Genomic DNA, 17087 nt, shown 5'->3' with positions numbered 1-17087 from the left:
TTAGTATCTCTATAAAATTGAGTGCAGACAAATGTAGAAATAATAATAGCTAATTAAGTTAAAGATCTTGAGAATTTATGTGCAATGTACCTCTCATCCCTAAGTATACAATAATTCAGCCACTATTTAAGAAACCTTCACTTAATGCTACCGACTTCACAAACTAATGCTCAATATCGATCATACCATATTCTACTTCAGTTATCCACTATCAGTCTCTTAGACATCTCCCAATTAAATTTCTGTGCAAAATTCATTGATTCATTCACATACTGCTGAATTCCTCTGTGGGCTCAGGTGCTTGCAATATACAGCTCACAGGATACTAAGCACTATTCTTTAACATCAGCAGTTAACAGCACCATCCCTAACTATTTTTGTGACTGGGAGCTACCACCACAATGACGCTGGACAGATAGAACAAACACTAGTTTGGCCATATATAATTGATTTCTATAGCAAACTATTAGTAAAATACCCAAACCCCTATTTGTGTAAATGGTCAAATATAATAAGGTACAATTTGAGGCTAAATTGATCCCTGGGGGTCCCATGTTTGGGTTTATGAACCTGGAGAAATATGGACAAGGAGTTAGCTTTAAGTGTGGATTATTTAACTTGGTCATTTGAAGGAGCTAATACTTTTCCAACTTGTGTGTTTTCGTAGCACTGACATCCTCTGACCAGCTGCTTTAAAAAGAAAAAAAAGTCAACAGACATCTTTCCATTGTCTTTCAGTGGTCTCTGGATCAGGACTGTGAAGATGCATGCATGATTTGAGAAATTTCCCTGCATTTCTACTAACTTTATAAAAGCCCCAAAACCTAACACCAAAGAAAAAAGTTGAAAACATAAAATGAGAATCATTTGAATAATTGTGGATGATTTGAAACATTGAGAGAAATATTTTACAAGTTTTTCTGTCTAGCAACCCCTGCTCTGTCCTCTCCAGGTAATTAGTTCATTTAGTTAAGAAAATGCTCAAGTTTCATAAATATTTGTCGACATATTAACTCACAACGAACAGGCACTCTTTAGTTCCCACTGGGTGGAAGCAGGTGGCAAATAACTAAGTCTAGTTTCTAATTAATATGTCCCCAAACCTATGACTGATCACTGGAAGCTATATAAGAAAGGAAATACAATATTACTTGTTAAATATACATGTGATTTGGCATTGAGAATCTAATTATAAAGCAACTGGCTACTTATTTAAGCAATAAGGGTCAGATTCAATTTAAAAAAAAACAAAACAAAAAAAAATCCCTTCTTACAAAGCTATGTGAGCCTCAAAACAAACCGGGTTTTTCTTCTTTTTGTTGTTGTTTACACTAGTAGGAATCTTTTATTAAACAGAATAAAAAAATTGTATGGGTGGATATTCTTCAGTTGTTCTCTTTGGTCTTTGTTTCTAACTCTCCCCTTCTCCCTTTCCTTTAAGAAAATAAATCTAAGCAGGTAGGAAATTAACACTAAAATATGTGCATTCCAGATTTTCACAGCTGATTGAGATTCTGAATTACTTATACCAGCAGTGAATACTACATATCAGTAACTTTACTTATGGTAAAGGTTGGAAAAGAGATGCAATAAAGGAAAAGTCCAAAGCATTATTTAAAATAACAACACTATAAAAACCCAGCATGAGCATCATTTTCTCAAAATATTTGTTACACCTTAAAAATAAATCTTCTATCTCTCTATTTTTTTTTAATTCCAGTGTATTCAGTTTTAAATAGGAGATCAGTCAGAAACAAATGTAAGCAGTATGCAAAGACTGATTTGTGTTTACAGCCACCATCTGTTCCAGAAGGCACCATTGTTTCACACAGTTGTTCTGAGGATGTAGGGACATGGGGATACAACAATCTATTCTTTTGATTCAGTTGTGTCTATGTGGACACTTGTGTGCCTTTTTTTTCTTTGCCTTCAAGATAATGTTGACATTTTACTCTGTGGACTTCATATATCTGTGGAGAAGATACTGTCACTTGAATCGCAAATTCTCCATTATTCTGATAACACTCTGACAATTTGTCCGAAACTGGGGAGAAAACAAATTCATCAACTCTCAGCCTTAAACTCCTGCATAATATATCTGGAAAGGTTTCTCATTCCATTTGTACTTGAGGATAGTTTAAGAAGAATCATGTTAGTGCAAATATTCTCTCTCTGTTGCTCTCTCTGTAGATACACACATCATTACTCCCTTCCCCTAGTCTATCGCAAGGCAATAGCAAAAGCAAGGAGGGTGGTTGCATTAGCAGTCACTGTGAAATGAGGCGGATGGCACTGGGATGTTTCTTTGTCAGCACAAGTAGGATTAGGAGGATTTAAAGAAATCAGGGGCAGAAGGGTAGAGAAAAGTGAAAACTGAATTTTGGAGGTAGGGAGTTTGTTTGACCTAAACTTTTCACTATCATAAAGTCTACACTTGCTGCTGTGTTTTAGTACTTGGTATGAGAAAGTCAAGTGTTTCCCTGTGCTTAGAATATAATATAATTTACATGTTTGAGATGGTGGTATGTAGACTCTGTTTATGACAACTTCAAGGCTGACTTTTTAAGGATGGCAGCTGTTCTCTCACTTCCTCTACCCCGAGTAAAATGCCATTTTGGAAGCCCATGCCTGCACTCTCACCCCTTTTTGGAAGGGCTATGAAGCCACTTAATTGGAGTTAATGTTGGAACATTAATCTCAGATGGAAAAGTCGAGTAAATGTAAGTCCCTGTCATGCAACTGTTTGAATGAAAAGCCCCATTAACTCAGTGGGACAATTCACACATAAATACGGTAATATAAATCTAGATTTGCAGGACTGAAGCCATAATGTGAATTTCTTAGGGGTTAACACTGAGTACTGCCTGCTTCCACAGATCTTTAAACACACTGTTTGCAAAGAAAGGCTCTTGGGAGCCAGGAAGGGTGTCAGATGATTATGGGCTTGGTTCAGTTCCTTTCCACTTGCTAATTTTTGGGCTATCCAAAATTTTTGGGCTATCCAAAAATTCTGTTTTTTGTTTTGTTTTTGACCACCTCACTGCTGTGTATCAAAAGGGATTAGGCCCTTTGCTGTTATGGTAGCAAAGCATGGATGTGGAGTACCCATAAAAAAGTGCTTTTAGCATTACATATTATTCAAAGTTTTTGTTTTCTGTGCACAGTTTAACCAGCCTTTTCCATGCACTGCCTGCTTAAATGAACTACAGCCTGGAATCAGTTTTTTCTAGTATTTGTCTCTGCAGTGTTGGAAACAACAAAACATGTTAATTAAATAACATTTTCACCAAAGTAATCTTAAATGGAAACAGACATTTCAAATCTTCTTTGAAATGTTGGCTCCATTCTAAGAGAGGATTTATTCTTCTTTCCAATGGATTCTTTGATGTTGACCTCGCATGACATGAGATCAACCCTATAGGAACATTTGGCAAAAGTTTCTGCAAATTCCAGGATTTCTTATTAATTACTTCCTGTTCACATTGTATTCTCCCCTCATGGTATCAGTTTAATAATTGACTAATATAACACAAAGGTGAAATGTATTTAAAACTACTTCTACCATGTGCATCTAAGCAGTGCAGCATGGAAAGAATGCTAGGTCAGAGTAGGGCTGCCAATATTTTCAGTTTTGTCTGACACACACATGATAAAGGCCTCTGATAAAGGCCACGCAACAGAGAAGCATATGCTTTCAGAGTGTGTTTGGGTGACCACGAATGAGAGAGATGGAGAATGTATTCATTTATTTTTCAATTTATATCAGACTAGGAAACTCAGGTGAAGAATAAATGACTAAGTTTTAAAATGCATTCTATTTATGACAAAGACTAGAAAAGTTATCTCGTGGGTAAAACTGTAATTAGTCCTTTTTTGGAATTCATATTAATAATGTATCAAAGAGACCACTGTGGTCTACTGGAGAGGTATGTGTAGTAATGAGGCAATTTTTTGTTTAAATGAGTATTGTTGCCAATGCATTGGAACTTCTCTGAAGGAGTCATTCCTATATATCAGTCAGTATTTATAAACTGTGTATTATACATTCTTTTATTTAAAATGCAAATGAATATACCTTTTTGAGATGTTCTATTACTGATCCATTTGCAAACAGCATTTACTAACTGTTACCGCAGGGTGGTATTGGACATATCGCAGTATTACCCTGATCTTAGAAAAGGAAATAATCATAATGTATCATGTGCGATACCATGTTGACTTTTGAATGGCAAATGTACACTGGAATTTCTAACCTACATACAGAATAATATTCTGCATATTATGCATAGTAAACTTTACTTTGATTTGTGACTGAAGGGCTTAAAGGAATGATAATGTCTGGGACCGGGAATCTTTACATTTCTGATTTGAAGGAAACCCTGCCCAGTAGCTTCTCAGATGGTTTTTTCATTGTTGCCTGTTTGGTGACCTATATAAAATGATTGTTGATCTCTATCCAATTCCCGCTGAACCAATGTCCACACCCCAAAAGTCATCTTCATGATTTACTTTCTTGTTGGCACACTCCTTAGAGTGACTCAGGACTGCATGGGCATGGAGCATGAACTACCCTCTGTCTCCTAAAGAGCTCCTTTAAGACAGAGTTAAATTATCAATTACTAAAAATAATGTTTTCCCCTTTTTATGAACTTCTACCTGAAGCACCAAGTGATTTATAAGCATTCATGACCTGACCCTCCTCACCTTCTGTGATGTTGATAGCTGGCATAATTATCCTATTAGTTAGAATAGCATGGGAAAGTTTGAGTGTAGTTACCCACGCTATATCTTCCCAAGTTCTGCTCTCTGATATGTAAGCAACTCCGCCAAAGTCAGTGGTTTTAAACAAGAGCTGCATTTCGCACCAGGGCTGCTGCTATTTGCCTCACTCTACAAGTACAGGCAATAATATCAGAGTAAAAACAGGTGGTTTTTTTTTTATGCCCGTGAAAATATTTATCTGACATCAGTACAGACATCCACAGAGGTGCTCAGAACGTCACAAAAAGTGTTTAGAATAGTTGAGCCCATATCCACTATAGATACACTAGACTGAAGTGAAAGGAAGAGTTCCCAAGGACTGCTGCAGTGATATATGCCATCATGTGCCAGCAATGCCCCTCTGCCATGTACATTGGCCAAATCGGACAGTCTCTACGCAAAAGAATAAATGGACACAAATCTGATATCAGGAATTATAACATTCAAAAACCAATAGGAGAACATTTCAACCTCTCTGGTCACTCAATAACAGACCTCAAAGTGGCAATTCTTCAACAAAAACTTCAAAAACAGACTCCAACGTGAAGCTGCAGAACTAGAATTAATTTGCAAACTGGATACCATCAGATTAGGCCTGAATAAAGACTGGGAGTGGTTGGGTCATTACAAAACCTAAACTAAATTTCCCCAATACTAATTTCTCCCTACTGTTACTCACACCTTCTTGTCAACTGTCTGTAACGGGCCATTCTCTTGCCACTTCAAAAGTTATTCTTCCTCCCTTGGTATTCTGCTGTTAATTGATTTATCTCGTTAGACTGACCTAACACTTGATAAAGCAACCCCCATCCTTTCATGTATTTACACCTGCTCCTGTATTTTTTTACTTCATTCATCTGATGAAGTGGGTTCTAGCCCATGAAAACTTATGCCCAAATAAATTTGTTAGTCTCTAAGATGCCACAAGGTCACCTCAGATTTTTTAAAAAATGCTATAGTGTATAGCTACTTCCTTTCTGAGTTTGCTAGAGGTACTAAACCCTGCCTTCTGCCCTAGTGGCAGCTCAGACCACAGGAAACAGACCTATAACTCTCCTACAGAATTAGATAAAAGTTACAGATAAAGGAGGAAAAGTAAATATTTCAGACTTAAGCAGTTTTAATCAAGGTTGTTTCGATTCACAAAAAGATAAATAATTTGCATATTTCACTAAACAAATATCTCACCTCGGTAGAAGAAAAATATGAGAAGGTTTCTACCAATTAATGATTATTTTCTAAGACAGAAAAGGAAGTTTATATAAAAACAGAAAACTAATTTGTTTCATTGATTATTTCTGTTTTAAGGTCAATGTAGAGATATTGTCATTTACATTTTTGCAGATGCTCTTGAAAAAGAAAATGCAGCACTCCTAAACATTTGTTTTGATCTATGTGACACTTGGGGACCTCAAGCAAGGCCTTACGTAATATAAATTGCAGTTAAATCAGGCTTGCAAACCACACATTAGAGCCTTTGGTATCTTTTTAGTTTTGCTAAAACTTTTTCAGATTGGTTTGCAGAATGATTTGTTGCCTTTTGCTGTGATTCACTGGACTGTATTCCTTTGTGCATTATATATAAAACCTTTTGATTGCCACGGTCTAAATTTTTTTTTGTTTATAAGGCAGAACAGTAATTTCTTCACTTACTTATCTTAATGTTGAATCCACATCAAATTAATGTAATGTCCAGGGGCACCTGGCACAATCAGGAAATTTGCTAGTTGATTGTGACAGGATTGTAACAGGTATATCCTGATTGTCACCAGTGCTAGTGCAGAGATAGAACCACAGTGCATATTCTGTTTAAGCAATTTGTCACTATCAGTGGAAAGCAGTTTGGGAGCAGGAGGGGGGTATTATGAATGTTTAGTTTTGTTTCGTCGGTTAGGCTGTGCACTTTTACCATCAGAATGATCAGACAAATCACAAATGACCACTCTATTCTTAGGAGTATGGTGCTATCACATTTCCGTACAATCTCAAGGTTTGTTATGTATCGTGCACATGACCTCTATGAGATCCATGCTCTTCTTCCTTCCTTCCTTTTCTCCTTCTTGTTTGCTTTCCTGATGTGCTCTTCTTGCCCTCTTTCATGTCCCTCATCCCCTTCTTTTAACATCTCCCACTCCTATGCTACTGTCCACTCATCCTCTCCTGCTTTTCACCCCAACCCTGGCATCCCTAGTACATTAAAACAAGGCACAAAAACAATATTTTATTTAAAAAAGTGGAAATGACATCATGTATCCTCTCCACCATGGTACTCACTCTGTTTGTATGCTGTATCCTTTCTCCTTACTCTTTCTCTGTACTGTCTATTGAGATTGTGAAGTCTTTGGAACGGTGCCCGGATCAATGGGGCTTGGATCTCAGCTGGGACTTCTAGGTGCTAATGGAGTATACACAATAAATATCTTTAACAGTAACCCACCTTATCCCTGATCTCCAGCAGCATGTAATGAAGTGTGGATTTTGGTAGCATTTCCACCTCTGCTTATCCTCTCTCTCTGCTTCTGCTTCCCTCTGCTGCTTGTCACCGCCCTCCTACTCCAGTGAGATAGGACGAGCTGCAGGGCCGGTGCAAGGATATTTCACACCCTAGGCGAAATTTCCATCTTGCGGCCTCCCCCGTCCCCGAGCCCCCACCCTGAAGCAAACCCCACTCGCAGCAGCTCCCCCCTCTGCCCTGAGGCACCCCCCACGCCCCAGCTCACCCATGCCCCGCCTCCACCCCAAGCACGCTGTTGCTGCTTCACTTCTCCCACCTCCCAGGTTTGCGGCGCCTAAGCTGATTGGCGCTGCAAGCCTGGGAGGTGGGAGAAGTGAAGCAGCTAACCCCTGCCCTGCCTCCTCCCTGAGCATGCCATCACTGCTTCACTTCTCCCCCTTCCCAGGCTTGTGGTGCCAATCAGCTTAGGCGCCGCAAGCCTGGGAGGCGGGAGAAGTGAAGCAGCCATGGCATGCTTGGGGAGGAGGCAGGGCAAGGGTGAGCTGGGGCGGGGAGTTCCCCTGCGTGCTGCCCCCCACTCCTTGCTGCAAGCGGCCCTCCCCATGCTCCCTTGCCCTAGCTCTGTCAATCTAAATGCCAGCGGCGACCGTGGCGGCCGAAGATCCAGCCGCCCCGGTCGCTGCCGAAGAAAATGCCACCCTCCAAATCCTAGTGCCCTAGGCGACCACCTAGGTCACCTAAATAGTTGCACCAACCCTGCAGAACTGCTTTTGAACTCAGCTCTTCCTACTGTCAGTAGTAGCTGTTTCAGGGCTCTGCAGTGCTATGGACCCCAAAGCATTCTCACAGAAGAATATAAATCCTGGAGAATTCCTAAACTCAGTCAATCTATGCATGCTTCTTAAATACCCATAGGGGAAACAATTCACATTTCCCAGTATTATCAGTCCATGCAAGAAAGACTGTCACCCTATGTGATTTAATAATGAAATACCAGGGTGAGCTTAAACCTTTGCCCCTTTAATTGTAGCTGCAGCACATCTAATTACTAGCGAGAGATGTAGAACAGATAACCCTGCTTCCTTCGTGAAAGGGTTAAAGAGACTTTGGAAGGTTTGCTTCAGAAATTCTTAGCTTTTGTGAGTTTCTTTCAACCTTAATGGCATTTTAACACAGTGTTTGTGGTTAATTATTTAAGGGCTGTTACTTTAAAGCCTTCATATGAATGACCAAAGCCAAAGGTGCATGTGTGCTCTGTCTGCCTACCTGCATCAAATCAAGAGAACTATTAGAATATGGTTGGTTTTGAATAGCTAAATAGCAATTCTCCTCTGATGTTGGCAATAGAAGTCATTTGAAGCATTATTTGAAGCATTCATGGAGTGGAACTTTTATCTGGAGATTTAAAAATGCAGAAATGGATTTGTTATGATTTTTAAAACCATTTATTTAAAGGTAAGCTCCTTCACAATGCATGCTTATTTTTCAATGATATAAGCATGTTTTTTTTTAAATCTCTCTCTCTCTCTCTCCTCATATGTATGTGCATGGATGTATATCCTTAAGTATGAAAGAAAAAGAAATGCATGAGGGGAAAAAAAAAGACATAAAAATCTGTGGTTTGTGGGAGTAGGGTGAGGAGTAGGCAAAATGTTGCAAATAAAATTGCTATTTAAATTGTCTCTAATTTTATCTATGGTTACAATAAAACCAGATTGTTATCTATCAACATAATTGTAATCCCTGATGATGAACAAATAGATATATTACATATTTATGAGGCATAACTTAACCTGATTAATATTAATTTGACACGCATGCCTTTTGAAAAATATCTTATACTTAGATAACTATTGAGCCCCACAAATAAAAACCTACTCTAGATTTCAGTGTTTGCTACAATTAATTTTATTTCCAGTTATTTATATATGCAATTTTGCACACCAATTGTTTGATGTGCACAAAATGAATAGCCAACTGGATTAGCTGGCAAAGATCTGCCAGCTAACTTCTTTTATTAAAGCAATGGACTGAATCTACAGAACTGGGCCTTCTATTCCTTCTGAATAATGAATACCATCAGGTTGATTGGTAGTTTCATTTATTGTTTAATTCCCCCTCCCCCCCAACTGTGGACTGATAGTTCTCACTGGCATCAATGGGAGCAATGGCTGCTCAACATCTTTGAATAATCGGGCCCTAAGTGTCTGAAATTGGTTCCTCAAAATAGCAGACATATCTGAAAATTTTGGCCCAGGTCTTACCAAAAAAAGTCTCTGGCAGATGGTGGGGTGGGGTGGGGATTTATTTTCAGATCTCTTTATTTTCAGTCTTGTGCTTCAACCACTAGCTCATACTTCTTTAGATTGTCATATGTTTGTGTCACGTTTCTAAGTTACACTCATTATTTATCATGACATAGATGATCGATTTACATACAAATTTTAAAAGACAATATGTCACCTTGTGGAGCTGATGTTTTACAGTACTTCAAATAAACTGCTACATGGGGGGGAAAAATCCCTGAATCAAATCTTTCATCTGAGGCCATGATTAAGCTTGCAGATATACAGCACTGTGAGTTAACCCTGCCTTCGTATAGCTGAGTAGGAAAAGCACTGCAGCCTGTCCACAATGACAGCTGCCAGCGCACTGTTGTGGCCACATTCGCCACACTTGCAGCGGCATTGGGAGAGGTGCATTATGAGCAGCTCTCCCAGAGGTATCCCACAGAACACCTCTTCCCATTCTGGCACTGTGGGTTGTGGGAAGGGGGTGTTGGTGTGGGGCATTCTGGGTCCTGTCCCAACGCCTCGTGATGCATCGCTTCGCATCCCAGCAATCCCTGTATTTCCAATTACATTTGGCTCCATCTTTCAACAATTTCTGTGCAGCGCAATCTGTTTTCCTTTTCGGTGTGTGGGAAATGGAGCCCAAATTGCTGAGGAGTATGCTGACGAGTCTCGCTAGCACATCACTTTTGGCAGTTGAGCTATTCCTTAAGATCCAAAGTTACAGTGAAGAGTCTGATGTGATTTAGAGTCATGGAATGCATACGACATGAAATTGCTTGTGGCAGTAACGGACGTGCTCAGCACCGTGGAATGCCGCTTTTGGGCTCGGGAAACAAGCACTCAGTGGTGGGATCACATTGTCATGCAAGTCTGGAATGATGAGCAGTGGCTGTGGAACTTTTGGATGAGAAAAGCCACTTTCATGGGACTGTGTGAGGAGTTCGCCCCCACCCTGCAGCACAAGGACACTAGATTGAGAGCTTCCCTGCTGGTGGAGAAGCAACTGGCTATTGCAATCTGGAAGCTGGCAACTCCAGACAGCTACCAATCAGTCGCAAACCAGTTTGGAGTGGGAAAATCCACCGTTGGAATCGTGTTGATGCAAGTTTGCAAGGCCATTAATTGCATCCTACTCAGAAGAACCGTGACCCTGGGCAAAGTGCAGGACATTATGGATAGCTTTGCACAAATGGGTTTCCCTAACTGTGGAGGGGTGATAGATGGGACACATATTCCTATTCTGGCACCACCCCACCTAGCATCCAAGTACGTTAATCAGAAGGGGTATTTCTCTATGGTTCTCCAGGCGCTTGTGGATCACTGTGGGTGTTTCATTGACATTAAGGCAGGCTGGCCCGGAAAGGTGATTGACACACGCATCTTTCGGATCACGGCCCTGTTCAGGAAGCTGCAGGCTGGGACTTTTGGCCCAGAGCTGAAGATCACAGTAGGGGAAGTCGAAATGCACATTGTGATCCTTGGAGACCCCGCTTACCTATTAATGCCATGGCTCATAAAACCCTACACAGGGAGTCTTGACAACAGCAAGGAACGGTTCAACTACAGGCTGAGCTGGTACCGAATGACTGTGGAGTGTGCTTTTGGCCATTTAAAGGGCCGCTGGTGATCTCTGTATGGGAAACTGGACTTGACCAAACACAGCATCCCTGCGGTTATATCCACGTGCTGTCCCCTCCATAATATTTGTGAAGGAAAGAGTGAAAGCTTCACTCAGGTATGGACCTCGGAGTTTCAACACCTGGAGACTGAATTTGCACAGCTAGAGAACAAGGCTACAGGGATTATGGATGCCTTGAGGGAGCAATTTGAGGCTGAAAGCCATCAGTAATGTCTGGTGCCCTGTACAGGAGTGAAGTGCAGTGGTTCCAATGTTAGTAGGAATCTATGTTTGCTACGCTGACTTGCAGTGGCTGTTTCTTTCCTGGGCTAAGGTATCTTTTACTTTATGCAATAATAAAGAATGTTTTCAAAGCCAAAAAATCCATTTATTGAAAAGAAAATTCATTTATTGAAAAGAAACACAACTGCTTGGTAATCAGAAAAGGCAAGGGGATGAGGTGAGGAACGGTACAATCACAGATTTGTGTATGTCGTGTCTGGAGTGCTGTGCAATGAGTGCTGCTCTTCAGGATGGCTATACTGCATGGTGATGGGAGTTGAGTGCAGAGGATACAGGTGTTGGAGCAGCTGGTGGTGGTGAGAACCCGGATATTGGGGAAAGTGGGTTGGAGGTGACATGGGGGCACAAGGGAAAGAGTTTTAGGACAAGGGCTGCATTGGGGAGCGGTAGTTCTCCGCTTGCATGGCTACAAGCACCTGGATGGAGCCCCCTTTGCGCTCCATGATGCTTATCAGCTGATCTATGCTTTGCTGCTGGTGCTCTGTGCTTTACCACTGGCGCGCTGCATTTTCCTGGCAGATCCTGCTTTCGCTCTCCCTCCACTCCTGCACTTTTTGATTCTCTTTAAGAGATTGCTGCATTACTTCTTGCAACACGTCTTTTTTGCTTTCTCACGGCCTCTTCCTGAGTCTTTGTAGTCTCTCAGCCGATGATAACATGGACAGCTGAGATTTCAAGGTTGCATCTGTAAAGGCAAAATGCAACACTTAACAGAGGCAGCATTGTTTATACCAGACAGAGTAATGATTCCCGCGCACTTAAGGAGGGCACACACAGTCTACACAATAGCATAATTTTCCCGTTCCAAAGAGAGTGTACATCACCCACGGTAGCCCCAAAATGATGAGTAAGGGGGGACTGATTGTTTCACGGTTGTACTGTCCACTGGGTTTCTGTGCCTTGGGGAGAGCCAACAGCTGCAGGGGGCACCTACACTGAACACTGTCCCAACATTTTCCACAGGAGTTTGTCCTGGAAGATATCTCGCTGCTGAGGGTGACCTGGGAAGCAAGGGAGAGTCTTCTGCTGCAATGTGGCTTCTGCCTTGGCCCATATGCAGGTTGCCTGTGTGCAGCAATGGTCCCCCTGCCCCTCACGGAACAGTGACGTGGACACATTAGCCTGCCTGGGACAAGGACCATAGTGGCTCTCGCAAGAAACCTGCACAAGCTCATTGCCAACATTCTGGATGAGACTTTTGAAGAGATTACCGAAGCTGATTACAGTGATGTGATAGACCACATCAGTGCACTATTCCACATCTAGTCATGCATGCGGCCTTAACCCTCCTCTCCCAAAGAGCCTGCACCAAAAAAATTCCTTCCCGAAAAAAAGCCACTTACTGGGAATCTGCTCTTCTGTTTGTCCTCCACAAAGTACTGGCCACTGCGACTGGCTACTTTCCTCCTGGCTCGAGAAGAGCTCCTGGCTGCATGCCTCCAGGGATTCTGGGGTGTCTCCCCCGCCCCACACCCTCACTCCCGCTTTCCTCCTCCTCCCACTCTGGAGTGTCCATGGTGGTGCTCGGAGTGGAGGTGGGGTCACCTCCACGTATCACATCCAACTCTTTGTGGAATCAGCAGGCCGTGGGGGAAGCGCCCAAGTGGCTGTTTGCCTCGCGGGCTTTGCGGTAGGCACTCCGCAGCTCCTTCACTTTAATTCTGCATTGCAGTGAGTCCCGGCCATGGCCCCTTTCCATCATGTCCCTTGATATCTGCCTGAAGGTATCGTAATTCTTACAGCTGGAGCGCAGCTGGGACTGGACAGCTTCCTCCCCCCAAACACTGAGGTCCAGCACCTCGCCATTGCTCCATACTGCGGATCGCTTAGCGTGTGGAGACATGGTGACCTGGAAAGATTCGCTGACAGCACTCCACGTCTGGCTGAGCAAACAGGAAGGGCATTTTTAAAATATAAAGGGCGGGTCAGATGGTTGGTCACCTGAGGCCAGGGCAGTAGCGTTTTAACTGATGACCAGAGTGGCTAGAACAGGCATTGTGGGATACTGCCGAATACTTCTGGAGGACAATCAGAGCGCATTGGGCAGCCATATTGGCGCCGCAGCGGCAGCACAGTAAACTTTATTCCTCTTGGGGAGCTGGAGACACAATGCTGTACGTGCCTTGCCATTGTGGATGGAGAGTGAGGTGGGCCGCTTTATTGAACTATAATTCACAAGTGTAGCCAAGGCCTGAGATAATTTCACCAAATTTAATCAGTGGCCTAATGCCTAGCACAAAGCTTCCATTGTGAAATATTCTGAGTTCCTAAAAAAGGGGTCTTTTTACGTGTCTGTTTTGTTCATTGGGAGCACTGATGGATTTAGTAATTTTAGATTTTAGTTACTTTTCGTACTTAATGTTGGTTGAAATGTGAGATCCCAAAGGTACAGTGCAGATTCTATTATAATACATGCCCTTTTTATAGTAAGTCTAGCTTGCTTTGTTATCCTCAGATGAAAGTAGACAAAATCTCTTTAGTTGCTTTGGACTATCTTAAATGATATTGTGATTAATATTGAAGTTGTTCTGCAATAATTTAGGAATAATATATATTGGTCTGTTTATTGAAATGTTTAACAGGAGCCTGTCAGTAAAAACAAGCAGGAAAGAAAAAGAAGGATTCAGGATAAGCCACTTCTCAGCAAATATTTGAGTTGTTAAAATATAATGTCAGGTCAGGTCAGGAAAGGCCTGTGAACACAGGAGATCAAAAATGCGTGGGCAGGTTTTAGACGGGGGTGTCTTTTGAATCATAGCCCCCTGCCAGATGGGGGAGAGGGGATAGAGGGACTCAGTGGGTGGCAGGAGCCATGTGGGGTGTGGAGGAGAGGAGAGATTTGGCAAGTGGTGGATAGTGGGGTCTCGGAGGAGGGGAGGTGGAGGCACTCAGCATTTCCCATGGCCCCCTCCCACTCAGGGGAGTGGGAGTGGAGCAGGGGCAGGACCTCATGCGGAGGAGGCAATGTGGGGCTCGGTGTGAAGCACAGGCAGGGCCACAGTCTGGGTGCTGTGGAAGCTTCTGGCGCTTGGGCCAGGCTACCCAAATGCCGGAGCCACACACAGCCCAGGCATCAGGGAATGGTAGACCTTTGCATAAAGTAGATGTGTATATGCATCCTGATCAGTGGAACTGTAGTCAGAAGGCTGGTGTTTTCTGGAGAGACTGTTATTGATGGAATGCCAAGAAAAAAGGGAAGTGGAGGAGTTAGGCTGGAACTCAACCATACTGATAGAGCAATGCACAGGTCTTAATGATGTTTCACTTGTTCAGCTTAACCTGCAATCAGTTTCACGCTTTGTGAATGAAACATGGTGGCAGTGCCTGAGTAATGAGTTCTCTAAAGAGCAGCTGCTTGCCGTGCAAGTCCTGGAATTCATTTGGAAGCTTCCCTAGAGCCCTAGATTTTTTCAGGCACAAACCTAGCCCAGCAATGGACCTGTGAAAGGAGGGGTTTGAGCTGTACACAGCTGGAAAGTAAAACTATTATTTTACCTTATTGGAGAAGGCGGCACAGAGGTCTGTAGTATTCTGAAACTACCCACTGCGTCAAGCCTCACAGCAGTCCTAGGAGCCCAGGAGAATCATTGCTTCCCGGAGTGGAACAAAGTTATGGAGATGCACATTTTTTCTATAGAGACCAATCCAAAGAGGGTGGAATAGGCCCCTATGTTACAGCCTTACACAGACTGGCTGCTGTATGCAATTTGGGGAACTTGACAGACTCCATAATTTGGGACAGGATAGTTTGCAGCACTTGGGATCACCACTTGTGGGAGCTGCTGCTCTTGGAGAGCTGTCTCAAACTAGAGAGATGCTTAGACATGGGGCATACTGTGGTAGCCTCACAGAGGCCACGTCTACACTACGGGATAATATCGAATTTGCTAAAATCGGTTTTGTAAAACTGATATTATAATTTTGATTTCATGCGGCCACACTAGGCACAGTAATTCGGCATTGTGCGTCCATGCTCCGAGGTTAACGTCGATTTCTGAAGCGTTGCATTGTGCGTAGCACTTCCGTAGCTATCCCATAGTTCCCGCAGTCTCCCCCGCCCCTTGGAATTCAGGGTTGAATCTTAATTGTCGCGGGGGGTTCTGGGTAAATGTCGTCAGTCATTCCTTCCTCCGGGAAAACATCAGCTGACAATCCTTTCGCGCCGTTTTTCCCTGGATGCCCTGCAGAACGCCATAAGCACGGCAACCATGGAGCCCGTTCAGCTTTTTTTTTTTTCGCGCACCGTATTGTACTGGATGCCGCAGAAGAGGAGGCGATCTCCAGCGCTACGCAGCAGCATTCACTTGCTTTTTGCAATGATGAGCAGAGATGGTTACCGGTCGTTCTGTACACGTCTACTGCGGGAAAAACTGGCAATGAGATGACGGTTTATCTCTCCCCTCTGTACTGTCCACTGCTATCATGAGTGCCCCTGGCTGAATTTTTTGAAAGCAAAATTGGGATGTGACTCACTTGGGACTGAGTCAATCCTCCCTTATGGTTTCTAAAAATAGAGTCGGTCCTGCCTAGAATAAGGGGCAAGTGTATTACAGAACCAGTGTATCAGAGCACAGCTGCTCCATGTCAGTATTCACAGGGGGTGCCCCTGCAACAACTGCACCTGTTGCTTCCCTTCTCCCCAACCTTCCTGGGCTACGGCAGTGTCCTCCCCCCCCATTTGTGTCCTGAAGTTATAAGGAAGTGCAGGAATAAGAAACAGAGACTTGTTAGTGAGATAAAATGAGGGGGGGGAGGCACTTGGAGGCAGCCTTCCAGGGCTATGAAGTCCAGGCAGTACGGAATCTTTTCTTACACAGGAAAGGAGGGAGGGGCTGAAGCCCACAGTTGCGATGATGAAGCTGGTTATTAGCCGTTCTGTCCTATCTACTGGGAGTAACCAGCAATGTTGGTGTCAATGTCACCATGTTAGATATTGATGAGGAACGTTTAAGTCCTACTGCACCATCTACCACCAGGAAGGGGAGAGGGAGAGGAGCAGATACTGCTCTCACTGCTGCAGCATTGCGTTTACCAGCAGCATCAGTACACATAGGGTGACATTGAAGTAGTCAAGGAATGATTCTTTCCCTTTTCTTTCATGTGGTGGTGGGGGGAAGAAACTGAGGAGCTGTTCCTGAACCACGCCAGACACTGTGTTTGAACCTACAGACATTGGGAGCTCAGCCAAGAATGCAAATACTTTCAGAGACTGCTGTGGACTGTGGGATAGCTGGAGTCCTCAGTACCCCCTCCATCCATGAGCGTCCGTTTGAGTCTCTGGCTTCCATTACGCTTGTCACGCAGCGCTGTGTATCCTGGAGATTTTTTTTCAAACGCTTTGGCATTTCATGTTCTGTAACGGAGCTCTGATACAACAGATTTGTCTCCCCATACAGCGATCAGATCTAGTATCTCCCGTACGGTCCATGCTGGAGCTCTTATTGGATTTGAGACTGCATCGCCACCCGTGCTGATCAGAGCTCCACGCTAGGCAGCAGGAAATGTAATTCACAAGTTCGCGGGGCTTTTCCTGTTTACCTGCGCGCTGCATCCGAGTTCAGATTGCTGTCCAGAGAGGTCAGTGTTGCACTCTGGGATACCGCCCGGAGGCCAATAACGTCGATTTCTGTCCACACTAACCATAATCCGAACTGTT

This window comes from Chelonoidis abingdonii, chromosome 2 (assembly GCF_003597395.2).
Source record: "Chelonoidis abingdonii isolate Lonesome George chromosome 2, CheloAbing_2.0, whole genome shotgun sequence".
NCBI lineage: Eukaryota > Metazoa > Chordata > Testudines > Testudinidae > Chelonoidis > Chelonoidis abingdonii.
The sequence above is the reverse complement of the archived record's forward strand: the minus strand, read 5'-3'. Positions refer to the sequence as shown.